At 36.6% G+C, this 16,212-nt stretch overlaps 1 pseudogene; it reads left to right on the top strand.

Annotated features, from left to right (window-relative positions):
* Window positions 1-7,955: 7,955 nt before the first annotated feature.
* On the top strand, window positions 7,956-9,596 carry LOC144308042 (2-phosphoxylose phosphatase 1 pseudogene; annotated as a pseudogene).
* The last annotated feature ends 6,616 nt before the right edge of the window (window positions 9,597-16,212 follow it).

The raw sequence follows: 16,212 nt of genomic DNA, 5'->3' as shown, positions 1-16,212 counted from the left end.
TCTTAAAACAGTTTTGTCTAGGTTTACAACCATACAATGATGGTTCATGTTCAGAATCATATTTTTAACTTTTGGCTCATGGACCATGTTGATAATATGGTAAAATTTATGGATCTTATTCCCCAGAAAAAAAAGCACACATATACAAATATATATATATTTATATAGATATATTATATTATATATATAATTTGTATATAATTTATACATATAATTTTGCACAGCACACAATGTGAGAGGCTCCCTATATTTCCAGAAGCCCATCAGTGGTCCCAAAATTAAGAATGCCTCCTCTAGAAGATAAAAATGAACATAGGAAGAAAGATGCATAGGAAGGCAAAAGGTGGGAAATATAACATTTTCAAGCAAGACAAAATTGCAAAGAATGTAAGCAATTTAGAATTATAGCTGTGATAGTCCTATCCCAGGAACAAAACAAAACAAAACAAAGAGATAATATGAGGAGTTGTCACAAAACTATGAGCTTTTTTACTTTGCAAAAATAAAAGCATAATATGCTTCAAGATATTCTTGCAGAATGTGGAAACTGTGACCCTTGGCTGCTATCATTTTTTTTCTATTTTTCTTGCCAAACAAATGTTATGAAAGAATATCTCCAGGCATTCACTCTACCCTGAGGGTTAAAAACATGTACAGGATGGAAACTGGCAGAGTGCTGAGGTTGGCGGACTCGTCCGCCTTCCTAAAACTTCTAGAGACCTTCAAGTGCTCTAGGGATGAGGGAGTTGTCTTTTTTTTTAGAGAAAATCAGGTCACTAAAAAGTGTCCAAGTCTTCAGAACAATTGAGCCATGGCAGCAGATACAAGTAGAAAAAAGTTCTTCAGTGTAGATCCCATGATCTCAGAACGCTGTATTTTACATTAAGAGCATCTACAGGAAATACTCTTGCCAGCACAAATAATCAGGAACCTTTCTCAACTGGAGAAACTGGGAACAAAACAGCAGACATTATATCTTGAGAGGAGATAGATGATTGAGGCTTTGAGACAGGATTCCCTAGGGATAAAATTCTCAAAAGGAATTCTATGGAGTTGAAATCATGCTCAGATATCACCAGATTTCTAAGGGTCTTTTCACATGCCTCCAAGAAAACCAACATTATACTGTCTTTTGTATAATTAAGTGTCTCAACATACCTTTATGTGTTCTCACAGGCCCTGTACTTTTAAGGCAGAAAGCAGAATAGATAGTTTTTGTTCTTAAGCCAGCAGAGAAAATAGAAATACAAGCATATAATTATAATTAAGTATCCTAAGTGCATTAATAGGAGTATGTACAAGATATTAGATGGAACAAAGGAAGGAGAAACTAAGTCTTCTTGAGGAAATAACACTTTGAATTAAGTCTTGAAAGAAGAGTAGAAGTTTGCTAGGTGACCAAATGGAAGAAGGACATACCAAGGAAAAAGTATAGCAAAGCCTAGAGATCAAGAGGGGAAATAATATGTGTGCCTGGAGAAGAGCAGAGTATTGATATTGGGCCATAACATGTGACAAGGTAAACAAAATTAAGTTAGTATTTCAATTAGATCCATTGATTTTCAATGGTTGTAATCTATGACATCCATAAAATTTATAATTAGGAATTAGATTAATCCAGGTGAATTTAAGAAGACTTTTAACCTGAAAATAGGGCTGACAAATGGCTAAAACTGCTTTATAAAAATAAATATCTACACTTCAATGAAGTTTTTTGCTGTATCTTCTGCCTCTAAACCCAATTCATGTTAGAGTGCAAACTGTTACTTCACTATAGAAATGCACATTTCCACAAAACCAACATGAATGGTAACTGCCTACCTCCTTTTAAAGAAGTCAGTAGAGTTCCTTGAAAAACCAATGATAGAACTTTCTTTTTACATTTTTAAAGAGTGAAATTCATGTAACTTAAAATTAACTGCTTAAAATGTACAATTCGTTGTCATTTAGTATATTTAGAATTCTATGTGACCAACATCTCTATCTAGTTTCAAAACATTCTCATCATACCAAAAGAAAACACTGTACCCATTAAGCAGTCACTCCTTCTTTCTCCTCTCCCCAGTCCTTGGCAACGAGCAAATCAGGAAGCAGTCTTCTTCCAGTCTGTATGCATTTGACAATTCTGAATATTTCATAAAAAATCAAATAATTCAATATGTGATCTTTTGTGTCTAGCATATTTCACTTCATATCACATTTTTGAGATACATCAATGTTGTGTGTCAGTACTTCACTTTTTATGGCTGAATAATATTCCATTATATGGATATGCTACATTTGTTTATCCACTCATCAGTTGATTGGCATTTGGGTTTTTTCCACCTTTGGGTTATTGTGAACAGTGCTGTTATGCACATTTATGTACCGGACATTTTTGAACACCTTTTTTTCAATTCTTTTAGATATATACCTAGGAGTATATAACTTTTGAAATTGCTAGGTCATATGGTAATTCTATGAATAACTCTTTGAGGAACATCTAATCTGTTTTCTACAACGACGTTGCTTTACATTCCTACCAGCAATATATGAGAGTTCCAATTTCTTCACATCCTTACCAACATCTTATATTTTCTGTTTTTTAAAAAATACTTTCTTTTTTAAATAATGGCCATCCTAGTGAGTATAAATAAGATATAATTTACAACAATATAAGATAAGGAGAGATGATCCATTGTAAGTCCACTTTGGCAGACTATCTCATTAAGTAGTGGAAACTTTGCTTGACCTCATGTAGAACATTGAAATCTGTATACAGCACCATCAGTTAAAACCATGATCATCAATAAGTCATAAATATCATGCTTTTTAGAAAAAGTATGTTAACCTCATTCTGGATGTATAGGTAGATAGCTAGATAGATATTGATATATATATATATATAGAGAGAGAAATTGATATAAATATAGATATACATAGATATATATTCCATATATAGATATAGACATATACATATCCTTAATCCAAATAGTCAAAAGGTGAGTTGATAAAGTGTACAACCAGATGTAGTAACACAACTAGAAAAGGAAAGAAAACCACACTCATATTTCATGATGACAAGTTAGGACATCTTTATCCTCTATGAAAAATATATTTCTTCATTAACATTAAAGCCTATAGATGCTATTTGCTCTGTCAAAATCTCATTTTTATAAAATATCTGAGCCTGTTAAACCCTGGGGCCAGCTCAGGATTTCTTTATTGTCAATTAGAGCTACAATAATTTTCCAGTGATTTCAAATCTGATCACACCCCTGAGGGAACAAAGCTGCTTGGGTGGGGTGGAGAGCAAAGAGCTTTGTATGAAAATTCTAGCATTGAGAAGTCTCTGGCAAGCCAAAGCAGCTGGATGAGCAGCATAGAGAAATTAATATGAACCTGGGACCAGATTATATGAAAATTTCTTACTTCCAGAAAACTAAGCCAGCAAACATTTGCCAAAATTAATTATCCCCACAGTTCAGCCCCACAGCCAAAAGCAGCATAAGATCCATAAGAGGGACCAAATGTTGAGCACCATTTTGTCCTTAAATACATATATTGTATAATTTGCTAATGATACCACTAATGGTCAACTAGTGAACAAATTATAAACTAAGCTTTTTTTAAATTTGTACTCAGATTCCACATAAAAGTGAAACGACATGGCATTTCTCTTTGTCTGTCTTACTTCACTTAGCATAATGCCCTCAAGGTCCATTCATGTTGCTGCAAATGGCAAGATTTCATTTCTTATGGCTGAATAACATTCCATTGTGTATATATGCCACATTTTAAAAATTTCAATAGAGTTAACATACAGTGCTGTATTAGTTTCAGGTGTGTGATATAGTGATTCAACACTTCCAAACATCACCCAGTGTTCATCATGACAAATGCACTCCTTAATCCCCGTCACTTATTTCACTCATCCCCACCATCCCCTTCCCCCTGGTATCCATCAGTTTATTCTCCATAGTTAAGACTCTGTTTCTTGGTTTCTCTCTTTCTCTCTCTCCCTCTCTCTCTCTTTCTCTCTCTCTCTCTGTCTGTCTCTCTTTCTTTTGCTAGTTTTTTTTCTTAAATTCCATATGGAAGTGAAATCATATAGTACTGATCTTTCTCTGACTGATTTACTTAGTATTATACTCTCTGGCTCCACCCATGTTGTTGTAGATAACAAGATTTCATTCTTTTTATGGTGAATAATACTCCAGTGTGTGTGTGAGTGTGTGTGTACCATATCTACTTTGTCCATTCATCTATTGATGGCCACTTGGGTTGCTTCCAAAATTTGGCTATTGTGAATAACAATGCAATAAACACAGGAGTGCATATATCCCTTTGAATGAGTGTTCTCAACACTTCCATATACTCTGTGCTCATCATGACAAGTGCACTGCTTAATCTGCATCATACTTAAGCCACTGTGAAGACAGTATGGAGGTTCCTCAAAAAGTTAAAAATTTATCTACCTTATGATCCAGAAATTGCACTACTGCGTATTTACCCAAAGAATACAAAAACTCTAATATATATAATATTATATATATATATATATATTTACAGAAAGCTTCTTATATTGATATAGTCCCAACAGTTTATTATTTTTTATTTTTCCTTTTATTTAAATCCCTTGCCTTGGAATATCTAGAAAATATTGCTACTGGTGATGTTGAAGACATTACGGACTGCTCTCTTCTACGATTTTTATGGTCTCATGTCTCACATTAAGGTATTTAAACCATTTTGAGTTTATTTTTCTGTATTATATATGAAAGTAGTCCAGTTTCATTCTTTTGCATGTAGCTGACCAGTTTCTCAACACCATTTATTGAAGAGACTGTCTTTTTTCCATTGTATATTCTTTCCTACTTTGTTGAAGATTAATTGATCATATAATTGAGGGTTTATTTATGGAATTTCTAGTCTGTTCTATTGATCTTTACCACAGTTTTATAATATAACATGAAGTCCACAATTGTGATACCTCCACACATAAATTTTAGGATTGTTCTAGTTCTGTAAAAAAAATGCTATAGGAATTTTGATAGAGATTGCATTAAATGCACATGTTGCTTTGTGTGGTATAGACATTTTAACAATATTTTTATTCCAATCGATGAGCATGGAATGTCTTTACATTTTTTGTGTTGCCTTCAGTTTCTTTAGTGTTTCATAGCTTTCAGAGTAGAGGTCTTCACCTATTTGATTAAGTTTATTCCTAGGTATCTTATCTTTTGTTATCCCATATTTTCCTTATCTATTTATCTATCAATGGACATTTATATTATTTCCATATCTTAGCTACTATAAATAATACTGCAATAAACATAGGGGTGCACTATATCTTCTTGAGTTAGTGTTTTCATTTTCAAATACCCAGAATTGGAATTGCTGGATAATATAGTAGTTCTCTTCTTAATATTTGGAAGAACTTCCATACTGTTTTCCATAGTGGCCGCACCAATTTATATTTCCACCATCAATGCTCAAGCATTCTTTTTCCCCACACCCTTGCCAACACTTGCTAGTTCTTGTCCTTCTGACAATAGCCATTCTAACGGGTGTGAGGTGATATCTCACTGTTGTGATTTGCATTCCCCTTATAATTAGTAATTATCATCTTTTCATATACTTGTTGTTCCTCTGAGAGTCTTTTTTGGAAAGATGGCTATTCATATATTCTGCCCAATTTTAAGAACTCATTTGGAGGTTCTAACAGAAAATGCAGCTCCTCGTATACCCTTGACGGAATAATGATCCTCCTTTAATCAGGGAAAGTCATCCTCTTTGTCCAAGTGTGCAGCTTTGGGAGAGACACACGTGGAGTGGTGAGTAAGGAAGGGGACATCTGCCTAGCCAGCTAGATCAGCCAAATCAACCCTGGAAGTCAAAGTGAGGACAGATGTTGCAGTCAGACCACCTTCACATTCTATTCTGCCCATTTTTGAATTGAGATGTGTGTGTTTTGTTTTTACTATTGAGTTGAATAAGTTCTTCATATTTTTTTGGGTATCATACATTATCAGATATATAATTTGCAAATATTTTCTCCCATTTAGCAGGTTACTTTTTTATTTTGTTGCTGGCTTGTTTCACTGTGAAGAAACTTTTTAGTTTGATGTAGTTCCATTATAGTTTTCCTTTTTTTCCCTTTGCTTTTGGTGTTAGATCCAAAAAATTATTCCCAAGATATGTTTTCTTCTAGGTTTTTTATGGTGTAAGGTCTTATATTCAAGTCTTCAAACCATTTTGAGTTAATTTTTTTGTAAGATAGTAGTCCTGTTCTTTTGTATATGGTTGTTCAGTTTTCCCAACACCATTTATTGAAAAGACTGTCTTTTTCTCATTGTATGTTTGTTACTCCTTTGTCATAAATTAATTGTATATGCATGGGTTTATTTCTGGGCTCCCTATTCTTTTTAATTTATCCATCGTGTCTGTTTTTATGACAATAGCTAAAGCTTTGTAGTGTGGTTTGAAATTTGATAGTATGGCAGTAGTGTGATTTGGTAGTGTGATACTTCCAGCTTTGTTCTCTCTCAAGATTGCTTTAGTTATACGGAGTTTTTGGTGGTTCTATACAAATCTTATGATTGTAAGGATTGTACAGAATCTGTAGATTGCTTTGGGTAGTATGGACGTTTTAATAATATTAAATCTTCTAATCCATGAGCATGAGATATCTTTCCATGTATTTGCATCTTCAGTTTCTTTCATTAATGCCTTATAGTTTTCAGTGTACAGGTCTTTCATCTTCTTGGTTAAATTTTGTCCTAAGAATTTTATTTTTCTGATGCACAGAAAAAAACTCTAGTATTTCTTAAATATTTATCAGATATTAAGAGTAGTGTCAGACACAATCATTCGTTAGGACTAGCTTTGTCTTTATGTGACAGAAAAATCAAAATAAACAAAAATGAACAAAAAATAAATAAAGTAAACAAAAAGCTGACATTGATCTGTTTGTTGTATAAGAAAGTGCAAGTGATCCAGAGTAGCATTATACATGATACTCTCAGGAATCCACATTCCCTTTTACTTGTTGCTTTGCTCTATTATCACTTTATGGTTCAAAATAGCTGCTAGGGTTTCAGCCAATATATCCTTATTCTAGTTATCAAGAAGAAGGAGCAGAAGAAGGGCACACTCTCTGTATTTAAGAACACTTTCTGGAATTCCACTCTTTTCCACATTCCACTCTTACATTTATCACTGTATCAATTACCTATAATAACTTAGTCCAGTGTTTAGCAGCTATAAAACAACTCACAGTTCTGTAGTTCAGAAATCTGGGCATGGCTTGGTTATAAGTCTACGCTCAAGGTGTTGGTTAAGCTTGTGTTCTATGTGAAGACTTGTCTGGGGACAAATCCACTTCCAAGATTACATGTATGTTACTTGGCAGGATTTGGTTCTTTGCTGACAGTTAGCTGAAGATTGTCCCTTGTTCCTGCCAGTTCCTTGTTCTCCAGTCTGATCCATTTGGTCAGAACTTCATGTCATGGCCACATCCAGATCAAAAGAATCCAGGAAATGAAGTCTTTATTCTAGGTGACCATGTGGCAAAATAAAATCAATCATTCTATTATTAAAGGAGTAGAGGGGGAGCTCCAGCTCCCGGGATCCCCGACCCCGCAGCCTCCAGGCCGTTGTGGTCATGTTTAAAACCCTAAATTCTGTACACTTTAAAGGGGACCCTGAGACCAGAGTCACCAAACGTGGCATTTCCCACACTTACAAGGATTGGTTTCCGATTGGAGGTGAAACCATGAAGAGGGGGATCCCTGGGTGGCTCAGCCGTTTAGCGCCTGCCTTTGGCCCAGGGCGTGATCCTGGAGTCCCGGGATCGAGTCCCGCGTCGGGCTCCCGGCGTGGAGCCTGCTTCTCCCTCCTCCTCTGCCCTTCTCTCTCTCTCTCTCTCTCTCTCTCATAAATAAATAAATAAATATTTAAAAAAAAAAGAAACCATGAAGAGAAAATAGAACAAATAATAATGCTTTTCTGCAATCGCTTCTTGCTGCTGCTGGCCCTGGCTGCGCTGCTGGCCTTCATCAGCCTCAGCCTGCAATTCTTCCACCTGACCCCAGTGTCCACAGCTAAGAATGGAGTGAGTAGCAAGAGTTGAAAGAGAATCATGCCTGACCCAGTGACCAAGCCCCCCGTGATGGACCCCGTTTACGAAGCTCTTTTGTACTGCGACATTCCCAGTGTGGCTGAGCGCAGCATGGAAGGTCACGCTCCGCATCATTTTAAGCTGATCTCAGTGCATGTGTTCATTCGACACGGGGACAATACCCGCTGTATGTCATTCCCAAAACAAAGCGACCAAAAATTGACTGCACTCTGGTGGCCAACAGGAAACCATTATCACCCTAAACTGGAAGCTTTTGTTAGTCACATGTCAAAAGGATCCGGAGACTCTTTCGAAAGCCCTCTACACTCCCTGCCTCTTTAACTCAATCACCCACTGTGTGAGATGGAAGAGCTCATGCAGACACGAGTCATGCAGCATTTGCAGAATGGCCAGCTACTGAGGGACATCTACCTAAAAAAACACAAACTCCTGCCGAATGACTGGTCGACAGACCAGCTTTACTTGGAGACCACGGGGAAAAGCCGGACACTACAAAGTGGGCTAGCCTTGCTTTATGGCTTCCTCCCAGATTTTGACTGGAAGAAGATTCATTTCAGGCACCAGCCAAGTGCCCTGTTCTGCTCCGGAAACTGCTACTGTCCAGTGAGAAACCAGTATCTAGAAAAGGAGCAGCGTCGGCAATACCTCTTACGTTTGAAAAACAGCCAGCTGGAGAGGACCTACGAGGACATGGCCAGGACCGTGGACGTGCCCACCAAGCAGCTTCGAGCTGCCAACCCCACAGACACCACGCTCTGCCACTTTTGCCACAACATCAGCTTCCTTTGCACTAGGAATGGCTGCATTGACACGGAGCACTTCAAGGTGATCAAGACGCATCAGATAGAGGACGAGAAAGAGAGGCAGGAGAAGAAACTTTATCTGGGCTACGCACTTCTGGGCGCCCATCCCATCCTGAACCAGACCATCAGCCGGATGCAGCGCACCGCAGAAGGCAGGAAAGAGGAAGTCTTTGCCCTCTACTCTGCGCATGATATCACCCTGTCACCAGTTCTCAGTGCCCTAGGCCTTATGGAAGCCCGATTCCCAAGGTTTGCAGCCAGGTTGATCTTTGAGCTCTGGCAAGACAGAGAAAAGCCCAGTGAGCATTCTGTCCGGATTCTTTATAATGGTGTCGATGTCACATTCCACACCTCTTTTTGCCAGGATCACCACAAGCATTCTTCCAAGCCTATGTGCCCCCTCGAAAACTTAGTCCGCTTTGTCAGGAGGGACATGTTTGTGGCCCTGGGGAGCAGCAGTAGTACTAATTATTATGATGTGTGTCACAGGGAAGGATTCTAAAAAGTATGCAGTGCAGTGCTTATAGAATCTATGCCAATACAGAGGGACGGGAAGGGTCTGCTTCTAGTTCTGTCCGTTGCCAAGGGTATAAGATTATTGAGCGATAAAGGCTAGAAATCATGTTTGAGCCACGTAGATGTTTGGGTTGAACAGTAAGTACGTTGCTATAATTGGGTACTGAGTTACTTGGTACATAATGGCCAGTTCACAGAGAGAGGAAGGTACTTTTATCACAGCCAGACTTTGTTTACGATACCAGAATAGTATTTCGATACCGAAAATTGCCAATCCACATGTGTATGATTTCAATCTGCCATGGTACTCTATGATGGAACCAGCAAACTTCAGCTAAAATTTTCTTCATCTGGGGCAATTTTACCTTGTCCCTGTTCAGTGAAACATTTCCTGAAATTATTTATCTAAAATAGGGGTTGGCAAATTTTTTTCTGTACAAGGCCATAAAGATTTTAGACTCTGGGGACCCAAAGGCCACAGACAGTTGTAACTATTCAACTCTGCTCTTGTAAGGTGAAAGCAACCATAGACAACATGTAAACAAATAAGTGTGGCTGTGTTCACAGGGCCTAAGTTTGCTGACCCCTGATCTCAAAAAACAGGCCCTACTACATTTGTACTTTCAGCACTTTGAGAACCAGGTGAATACAAAGAATTACTCAGTGGTGCCTCCAGTAACTTCTGCGAGAAACACCGAATTTGGTCTGTATCTGGTGTTAGAACAAACCTTAAGGGGAAATAAACATTGAATCAGAATGAATCATAGAAAAATTACTAGAATAATATTTGATGTTCATGATGATTACAGTAGAAGATAGTTTTTGGTATGTTTTAAATATTTGTCTGCTGTAGTCTGTTTGCTGTATATGCTGAAATTTTTGTATTCCATTTAGTATTTTTATAGTCTAGGAAAATATTTTCTAAGACCAGTTTTAGATGTGCTCTTATTCCTATGTAATACTCAATTTACTGTACCTGCTTGATGGCTAGAAGGAAGCCAGAAGCTGAATTCAGGCACTTTCTTCCAAAAAAACTAATTATGGCTCATTCCCTTTGACAAGCCGTAGAATTGGATCAATTTTTAAACCGTAAATTCTATTTTTAAATAAGTTTTTGGAAGAACTTTGTTACTAGATAGTCAAATAATCTTTATAAGATATTTTATATATTAGAAGCAATTATAATTAAGTCTGTGGTTTTTGAACTAAAATGGTGCTAGTTCCACGTGAAGAAATGTAAAGTGCAAGTGAGATTCTCCGGTGTCGTTGGCATTCCAAACTTTTCTCTTTGTTTTTGTCTAATGTTGCCTTTGTATACATCTGTTTCTATAAATAAATTTTTAAAGAATAAAAAAAATAAAGAAGTAGAGGGTGCTACAGAATATTTGGAAGCAATATCTGGTTTCTACTACATACAATTTATCCCATTAATTCTCATAAGTACCCTATAATGTAAATGGTATTATCCCCATTAAAAAGATGAAGACTTCAAGGTTAAGTCCCTATTAAATAACTTTTTCATTTATTTTTATTTTTTTAAAGATTCTATTTATTTATACATAGAGACACACACAGAGAAAGAGAGGCAGAGACACAGGCAGAGGGAGAAGCAGACTCCATGCAGGGAGCCTGACATGGGACTCGATCCCTGGTCTCCAGGATCACACCCCAGGCTGCAGGCAGCTCTAAACCACTGCACCACAGGGGCTGCCCAACTTTTTCATTTACAAACAAGTTAGGTTAGGTGGAAAAAAGAAAAAAGATAGTGGATGAAAAATCCTGCTCAAAAAGTGTCAATAATATTAATCTTCCAATCTGTATGAGGACAAGTATTTCTCGTTTTCCATATATTCTACACAATCTTATTTAATAGGAATCAAGCTTTCATGTAGAAGAGTGTGTGATGTCAGCCATTTTTAAGCATTATGATTTTGGCACGCTATTATGGTATAAACTAGCCAATAAGAACTAATTGAGAAGATTCTACCAGCTGCTAAACTTCTTGGAGAAAACCAGCTAGATTATAAATTTCTTAAGGGTAACATATATGACTTTTCTCCTCCAAAGATTCAGTGATGGTTAATCACCACAATGTTCTTGGGGTGTGGAGTTTATTCTTCCTAAAGTGATTAAGACATTTTAGTTGACACATTGATAATTTGCATAGGTAATTGCAATACTGAAAGAAATAATGTCCAACACTGAAATAACTATGACCTTAATTATCCAAATGGCTGTTTCAATAAACTCAGCTGAACAGATACTTGGAATAAGAAAAGAAAATGATTTTAATAGTCTTGTCCTGTATCAAGTTGGAGACACTTTCATAACAAAAAACCCCAAACTAGGAATTTAAATCGGTTTTCACAAAGAAAGTAGAATTCTAGTTCTCTAGTGAGCTCATATTCCCAGAACCTTTGCTAAGCTAACTCTTTGCCACATTGACCCTTAAGACCACTCTGGTCTCTTGGAGTTCCTGGTTCCAACTTTCATTTCCTCCTACTGCCCAATTCCCGCTGTGACACCCTGCATATTTTTATCTTGATATTTTCTCTATTCTCTTTCTTATTTTTTCTACTTTTCTCATGCTTTATCTCCCTTCCACTTTTTTTCCCTCTGCATGACCCTCCTATGAGAGTAGAGAACAAATCATGTCTGTGTAATACAAAGAAAGAAAATGGACCAAATTTACTTATGTTCCTTTTATTTCCATATCAATTCCAGTCACAACCTGAATTTGTCTATTTTTGTGCCTGCTGAGTATAACCTGGGGCCCAAATGATTCATTGGGTCTGGTTAAACTTGGGGAGATCCTTTTCTAAGGAATAAGAGTCTCAGTGAATTCCTTGGGATATTTTAAAGGGGAAACACTAAAAAATCTCTAAAGTCAATCTATGTACTCCTGCATGTTAAGTTCACTACCTCCCCTTATTTGCTTTGCAGAGGCTCTCACATTTATGTTTAAAAGCTGGGTGAACATGTAAGTCACTAATGTTTATAAGCATCACAAAAAATGTTTATAACTGGGGCTGCAGTGTACAAAGTCTCAGCTTTGGCTGTAAGTTCTATGATATGTTCTTTACCCTTTGGTCTACATCAGTAATAAAACCATGTTTGTAATAGAATTTTGATCGTCTCTTAATTCTGGCAGAGCTTCCCTAAGTGTCTTAAAAGACAAAAGAAATCTAGAGCATATGGAATACTTGGAAGATAATGCCTAGTTTGAAAAGCAAGAATATAACTGAGACGCAAAGACCTCATTTGGGAATTATAATGACAGATGAGGTTGATACCAGTAAATTTATGTGCTTGTAAAGCATTATAAAAGCAAACCTTGGAAGATAATTCTTATATTAAGGTCCACAGTTGAAAACCACCAGGCTCTATTGTAGCTAAGTCCCGCTTCACTAAGACATGTCCTACTAACTTTGCTTAAACATATTAAAATATCAAGCACTATTCAAAGCCAACAGAAATGTCAACATGCTGGGAAAAGGTTATCAGAAGTGCCAATGCATATATTTGGAGGCTTTTCACAGGAGTGCACAGCTGTTCCCATAACTTTAACCAAAGAACATGGGCCTCTCTCTGTGAAGGTCAGCTTTTTCCAACAAGTGTGCAGTTGCATAAAAGACCCACAAGGAGGACTGAGCAATGCTGCAGCCTGATCTTTCCACTTCCAATGTAAATTTACCTGCTTTTGTAATTATCACCTTAACCAAACTAAAAAATGCAGAAGAAGGTACTTAGGAGATTTTGCTATTTTGAAAAGTTGGGATTCAATAAGTTAAGACAAAATAGAAGTTTGACTTTGACAAAATTTTCTTCATGTTTTTAATGGTCACCAGTGGGGAAGAACTTATCATTTATAGAGTACCTTCTGTGCATAAGTTTTTCACATATTATTAGTTCTCTCAATACTTGTGTAAGTAAATATCATTATTTTTGTTTTATAAGAGAAGAAATCATGGCCCATGGAAGTTAAGAGGCTGGTCCAATGAAAATGCATAGCTAGAAAATGACAGAATTCAGAATCAAACCCAAATAGTGAAAGGGAATATAAGGGAAGGGAGAAGAAATGTGTGGGAAATATCAGAAAGGGAGACAGAACGTAAAGACTGCTAACTCTGGGAAACGAACTAGGGGTGGTAGAAGGGGAGGAGGGCGGGGGGTGGGAGTGAATGGGTGACGGGCACTGGGGGTTATTCTGTATGTTAGTAAATTGAACACCAATAAAAAATAAAATAAAAAAAACAACAACAACAACAAAAAACAAAATAGCCTGACTCAAGGACCATTGCTCACACTAAGAGATTCTTAGTCAAAGAAGAAAGATTCATACAGTTTTTAGGGCTTCTTTCCAGAGGAAGGGCTGGCCTGGAGGATAAAGGTGGGAAGACTGGCAGATTGACTTTCAAAATGACATTTGTGTGATTCTTTATTATAAAATGCTTTTATATACAATATCTCTTTTAATTCCCACATTGACCCCATGAGGCAGGTGTTAATATTCCCGACAACAAACTCAAATCTGAATATAAAATCCTTTAGACATTTCTGGAATGCCCATATCCTTGCCTCTTTCTGTTATACAACCTTTCATTTCCTGTGAAAAGTATTCATCCCAGTTAACACTCCTTGTCTCAACTTGCTTCCTTTCTCTTTTTGACCCCTTACTTTCATTCCTTAACTATCATTAAAAGTGTCACCCAAGAGGCTTTGGAAGGAGATCACCGTGACCTGAAAGGTGAGAAACTGGAAACTACAATGTAGCCCTAATTATTATAAATTAATTGGAGGAAAGATGTTAACCTTTGAGCAGAGATAGTTAAAGTCTCCTATAGCTTTTCCCTTCAGTGAGTTAAAACATAGCAGACAGATAGAATTTCTCTTGTTTGAGAGGAACAGAGAAAATTAGGAAAATTCACTCTCACTCCTTGAATGCTTTAAAAATTGCAAAATGGCAGCTTTAAAAAAAAAGTAAAGTACTTTTTTTCAGTTTTTATCTAAATATCTTATCCTATCAGTAAACAAAATCCAATCTTATATCTCTATTCAAAGTTAAAAACCATTTGGGGGATAAAGAATTTAATAGATTCAAATGACCTTCAAAAGAGAATCCAGGGTCAGCCTGGGTGGCTCAGCAGTTTAGTGCGGACGTTGGCCCAGGGTGTGATCCTGGAGATCTGGGATGGAGTCCCATGTCAGGCTTCCTGCATGGAGTCTGCTTCTCCCTCTGCCTGTGTCTCTGCCTCTCTCTCTCTGTGTCTCTCACGAATAAATAAATAAAATCTTTAAAAAAGAGAATCCAAATGAGTCTTTTTTTATCTTGATATTTTATTTTATTTTATTGAAGTTTGATTTGCCAACATATAGTATATCACCCAGTGCTCATCTCAACAAGTGAGGTTTTTTATTTATTTTATTTTATTTTATTTTATTTTATTTTATTTTATTTTATTTTATTTTATTTTATTTTATTTTATTTTATGATTTTTTATGAGAGAGACTAAGAAAGACCTCCGACATCATTTGCAAGGTGCAAAAAAGGAGGTGGTGTAGGAAACAAGGTTAAGAAAAAAAAAAAAGAACAAATAACATCAGAAACAACAATATGAAAACCATTGAGACCAGCAATGTTTAATGCACTATGCTGCCATGCAAGTAGGGTTAGGCCATTTGTGTGTGCTTTTAATTGGAATCAATAGGCCATACTGTTGGTTTCCCCAGCCTGGCTTCCCAACTTGGCCCTCAATCTCCAGAAACATTCAAGGTATTTCCTTATCGCATTTATTTCTATTTAAAATTTTTTATCCTTTGTCTTACTCCCTTAGTAGCTTGTTTTCTGCTGGATATATAATAAATTTATATAAGCTAAGAAATTAAAGGCTCATAATGATCTAATAACCCCAGGTATACACAGTATACATTTATTTATTTATTTATGCAAATAAATTTATTTATTTGAGAGAGGGAGAGAGAAAGAGAGAGAGAGAAAGGGGTAAGGAGCAGAGAGAGAGGGAGAGGGAGACAATCTCAAGTAGACTCCCTGCTGAGTGTGGATCCAGACATGAAGCTTGATCCCATTACCCTAAGATTATGACCTGAGCCAAAATATGGAGTTGGACACTTAACTGAGTGAGTCACCCAGGTGCCTCAACCCAGGTATACACATTTTAGAAGGAGATTTCAACAAAGACTTATTCCAAGGTTACAAGGATACTCTATGTTGTAAATTTCAGGCACTGGTACATGCTGACTAGAGCGGAGGTGATGGTGATAATGTGATTTCAGTAATTTTCAACTCACACTATAGAATCCTACATATAGTGTATGTACAAATTGCAGAGAAACAGGGTCATTTTAAAGTTGATAAACTACAAACAAATATAATAATACAATGGAGTTATAAACATTGTATTAGGCAAGAACTTATAAATGTAATACTAATTAGGATGGGTGGGAGAGAAATAATACATCTTCTGATAATACACATTTCCCACCTCCTATCCCCAACATCACACATAAGCAACACATATTTTGGCCCTTGCAGAGAAAGAATGGCAAAAGGAGTGTCTAGGAGGAAGGAACTAGAAGTGGACAGTTTCTAGGTCAGAGACCAGACCTAATATCACCAAATATTGGAGCAATGTTTTTCCTTTTCTACTTTTGCCCATCTATATACCCACTCCAACCCTTTCAAGTATTGATCTCCCTATTATTGGACTTACCTAACTGAAAAAATGTCACGAATTTCTATTTATAAAATAC

The sequence above is a fragment of the Canis aureus genome, chromosome X, assembly GCF_053574225.1.
Source record: "Canis aureus isolate CA01 chromosome X, VMU_Caureus_v.1.0, whole genome shotgun sequence".
Taxonomy (NCBI): domain Eukaryota; kingdom Metazoa; phylum Chordata; class Mammalia; order Carnivora; family Canidae; genus Canis; species Canis aureus.
Note: the sequence above shows the minus strand (reverse complement) of the source record. Positions and strands in the feature narration are given on the sequence as shown.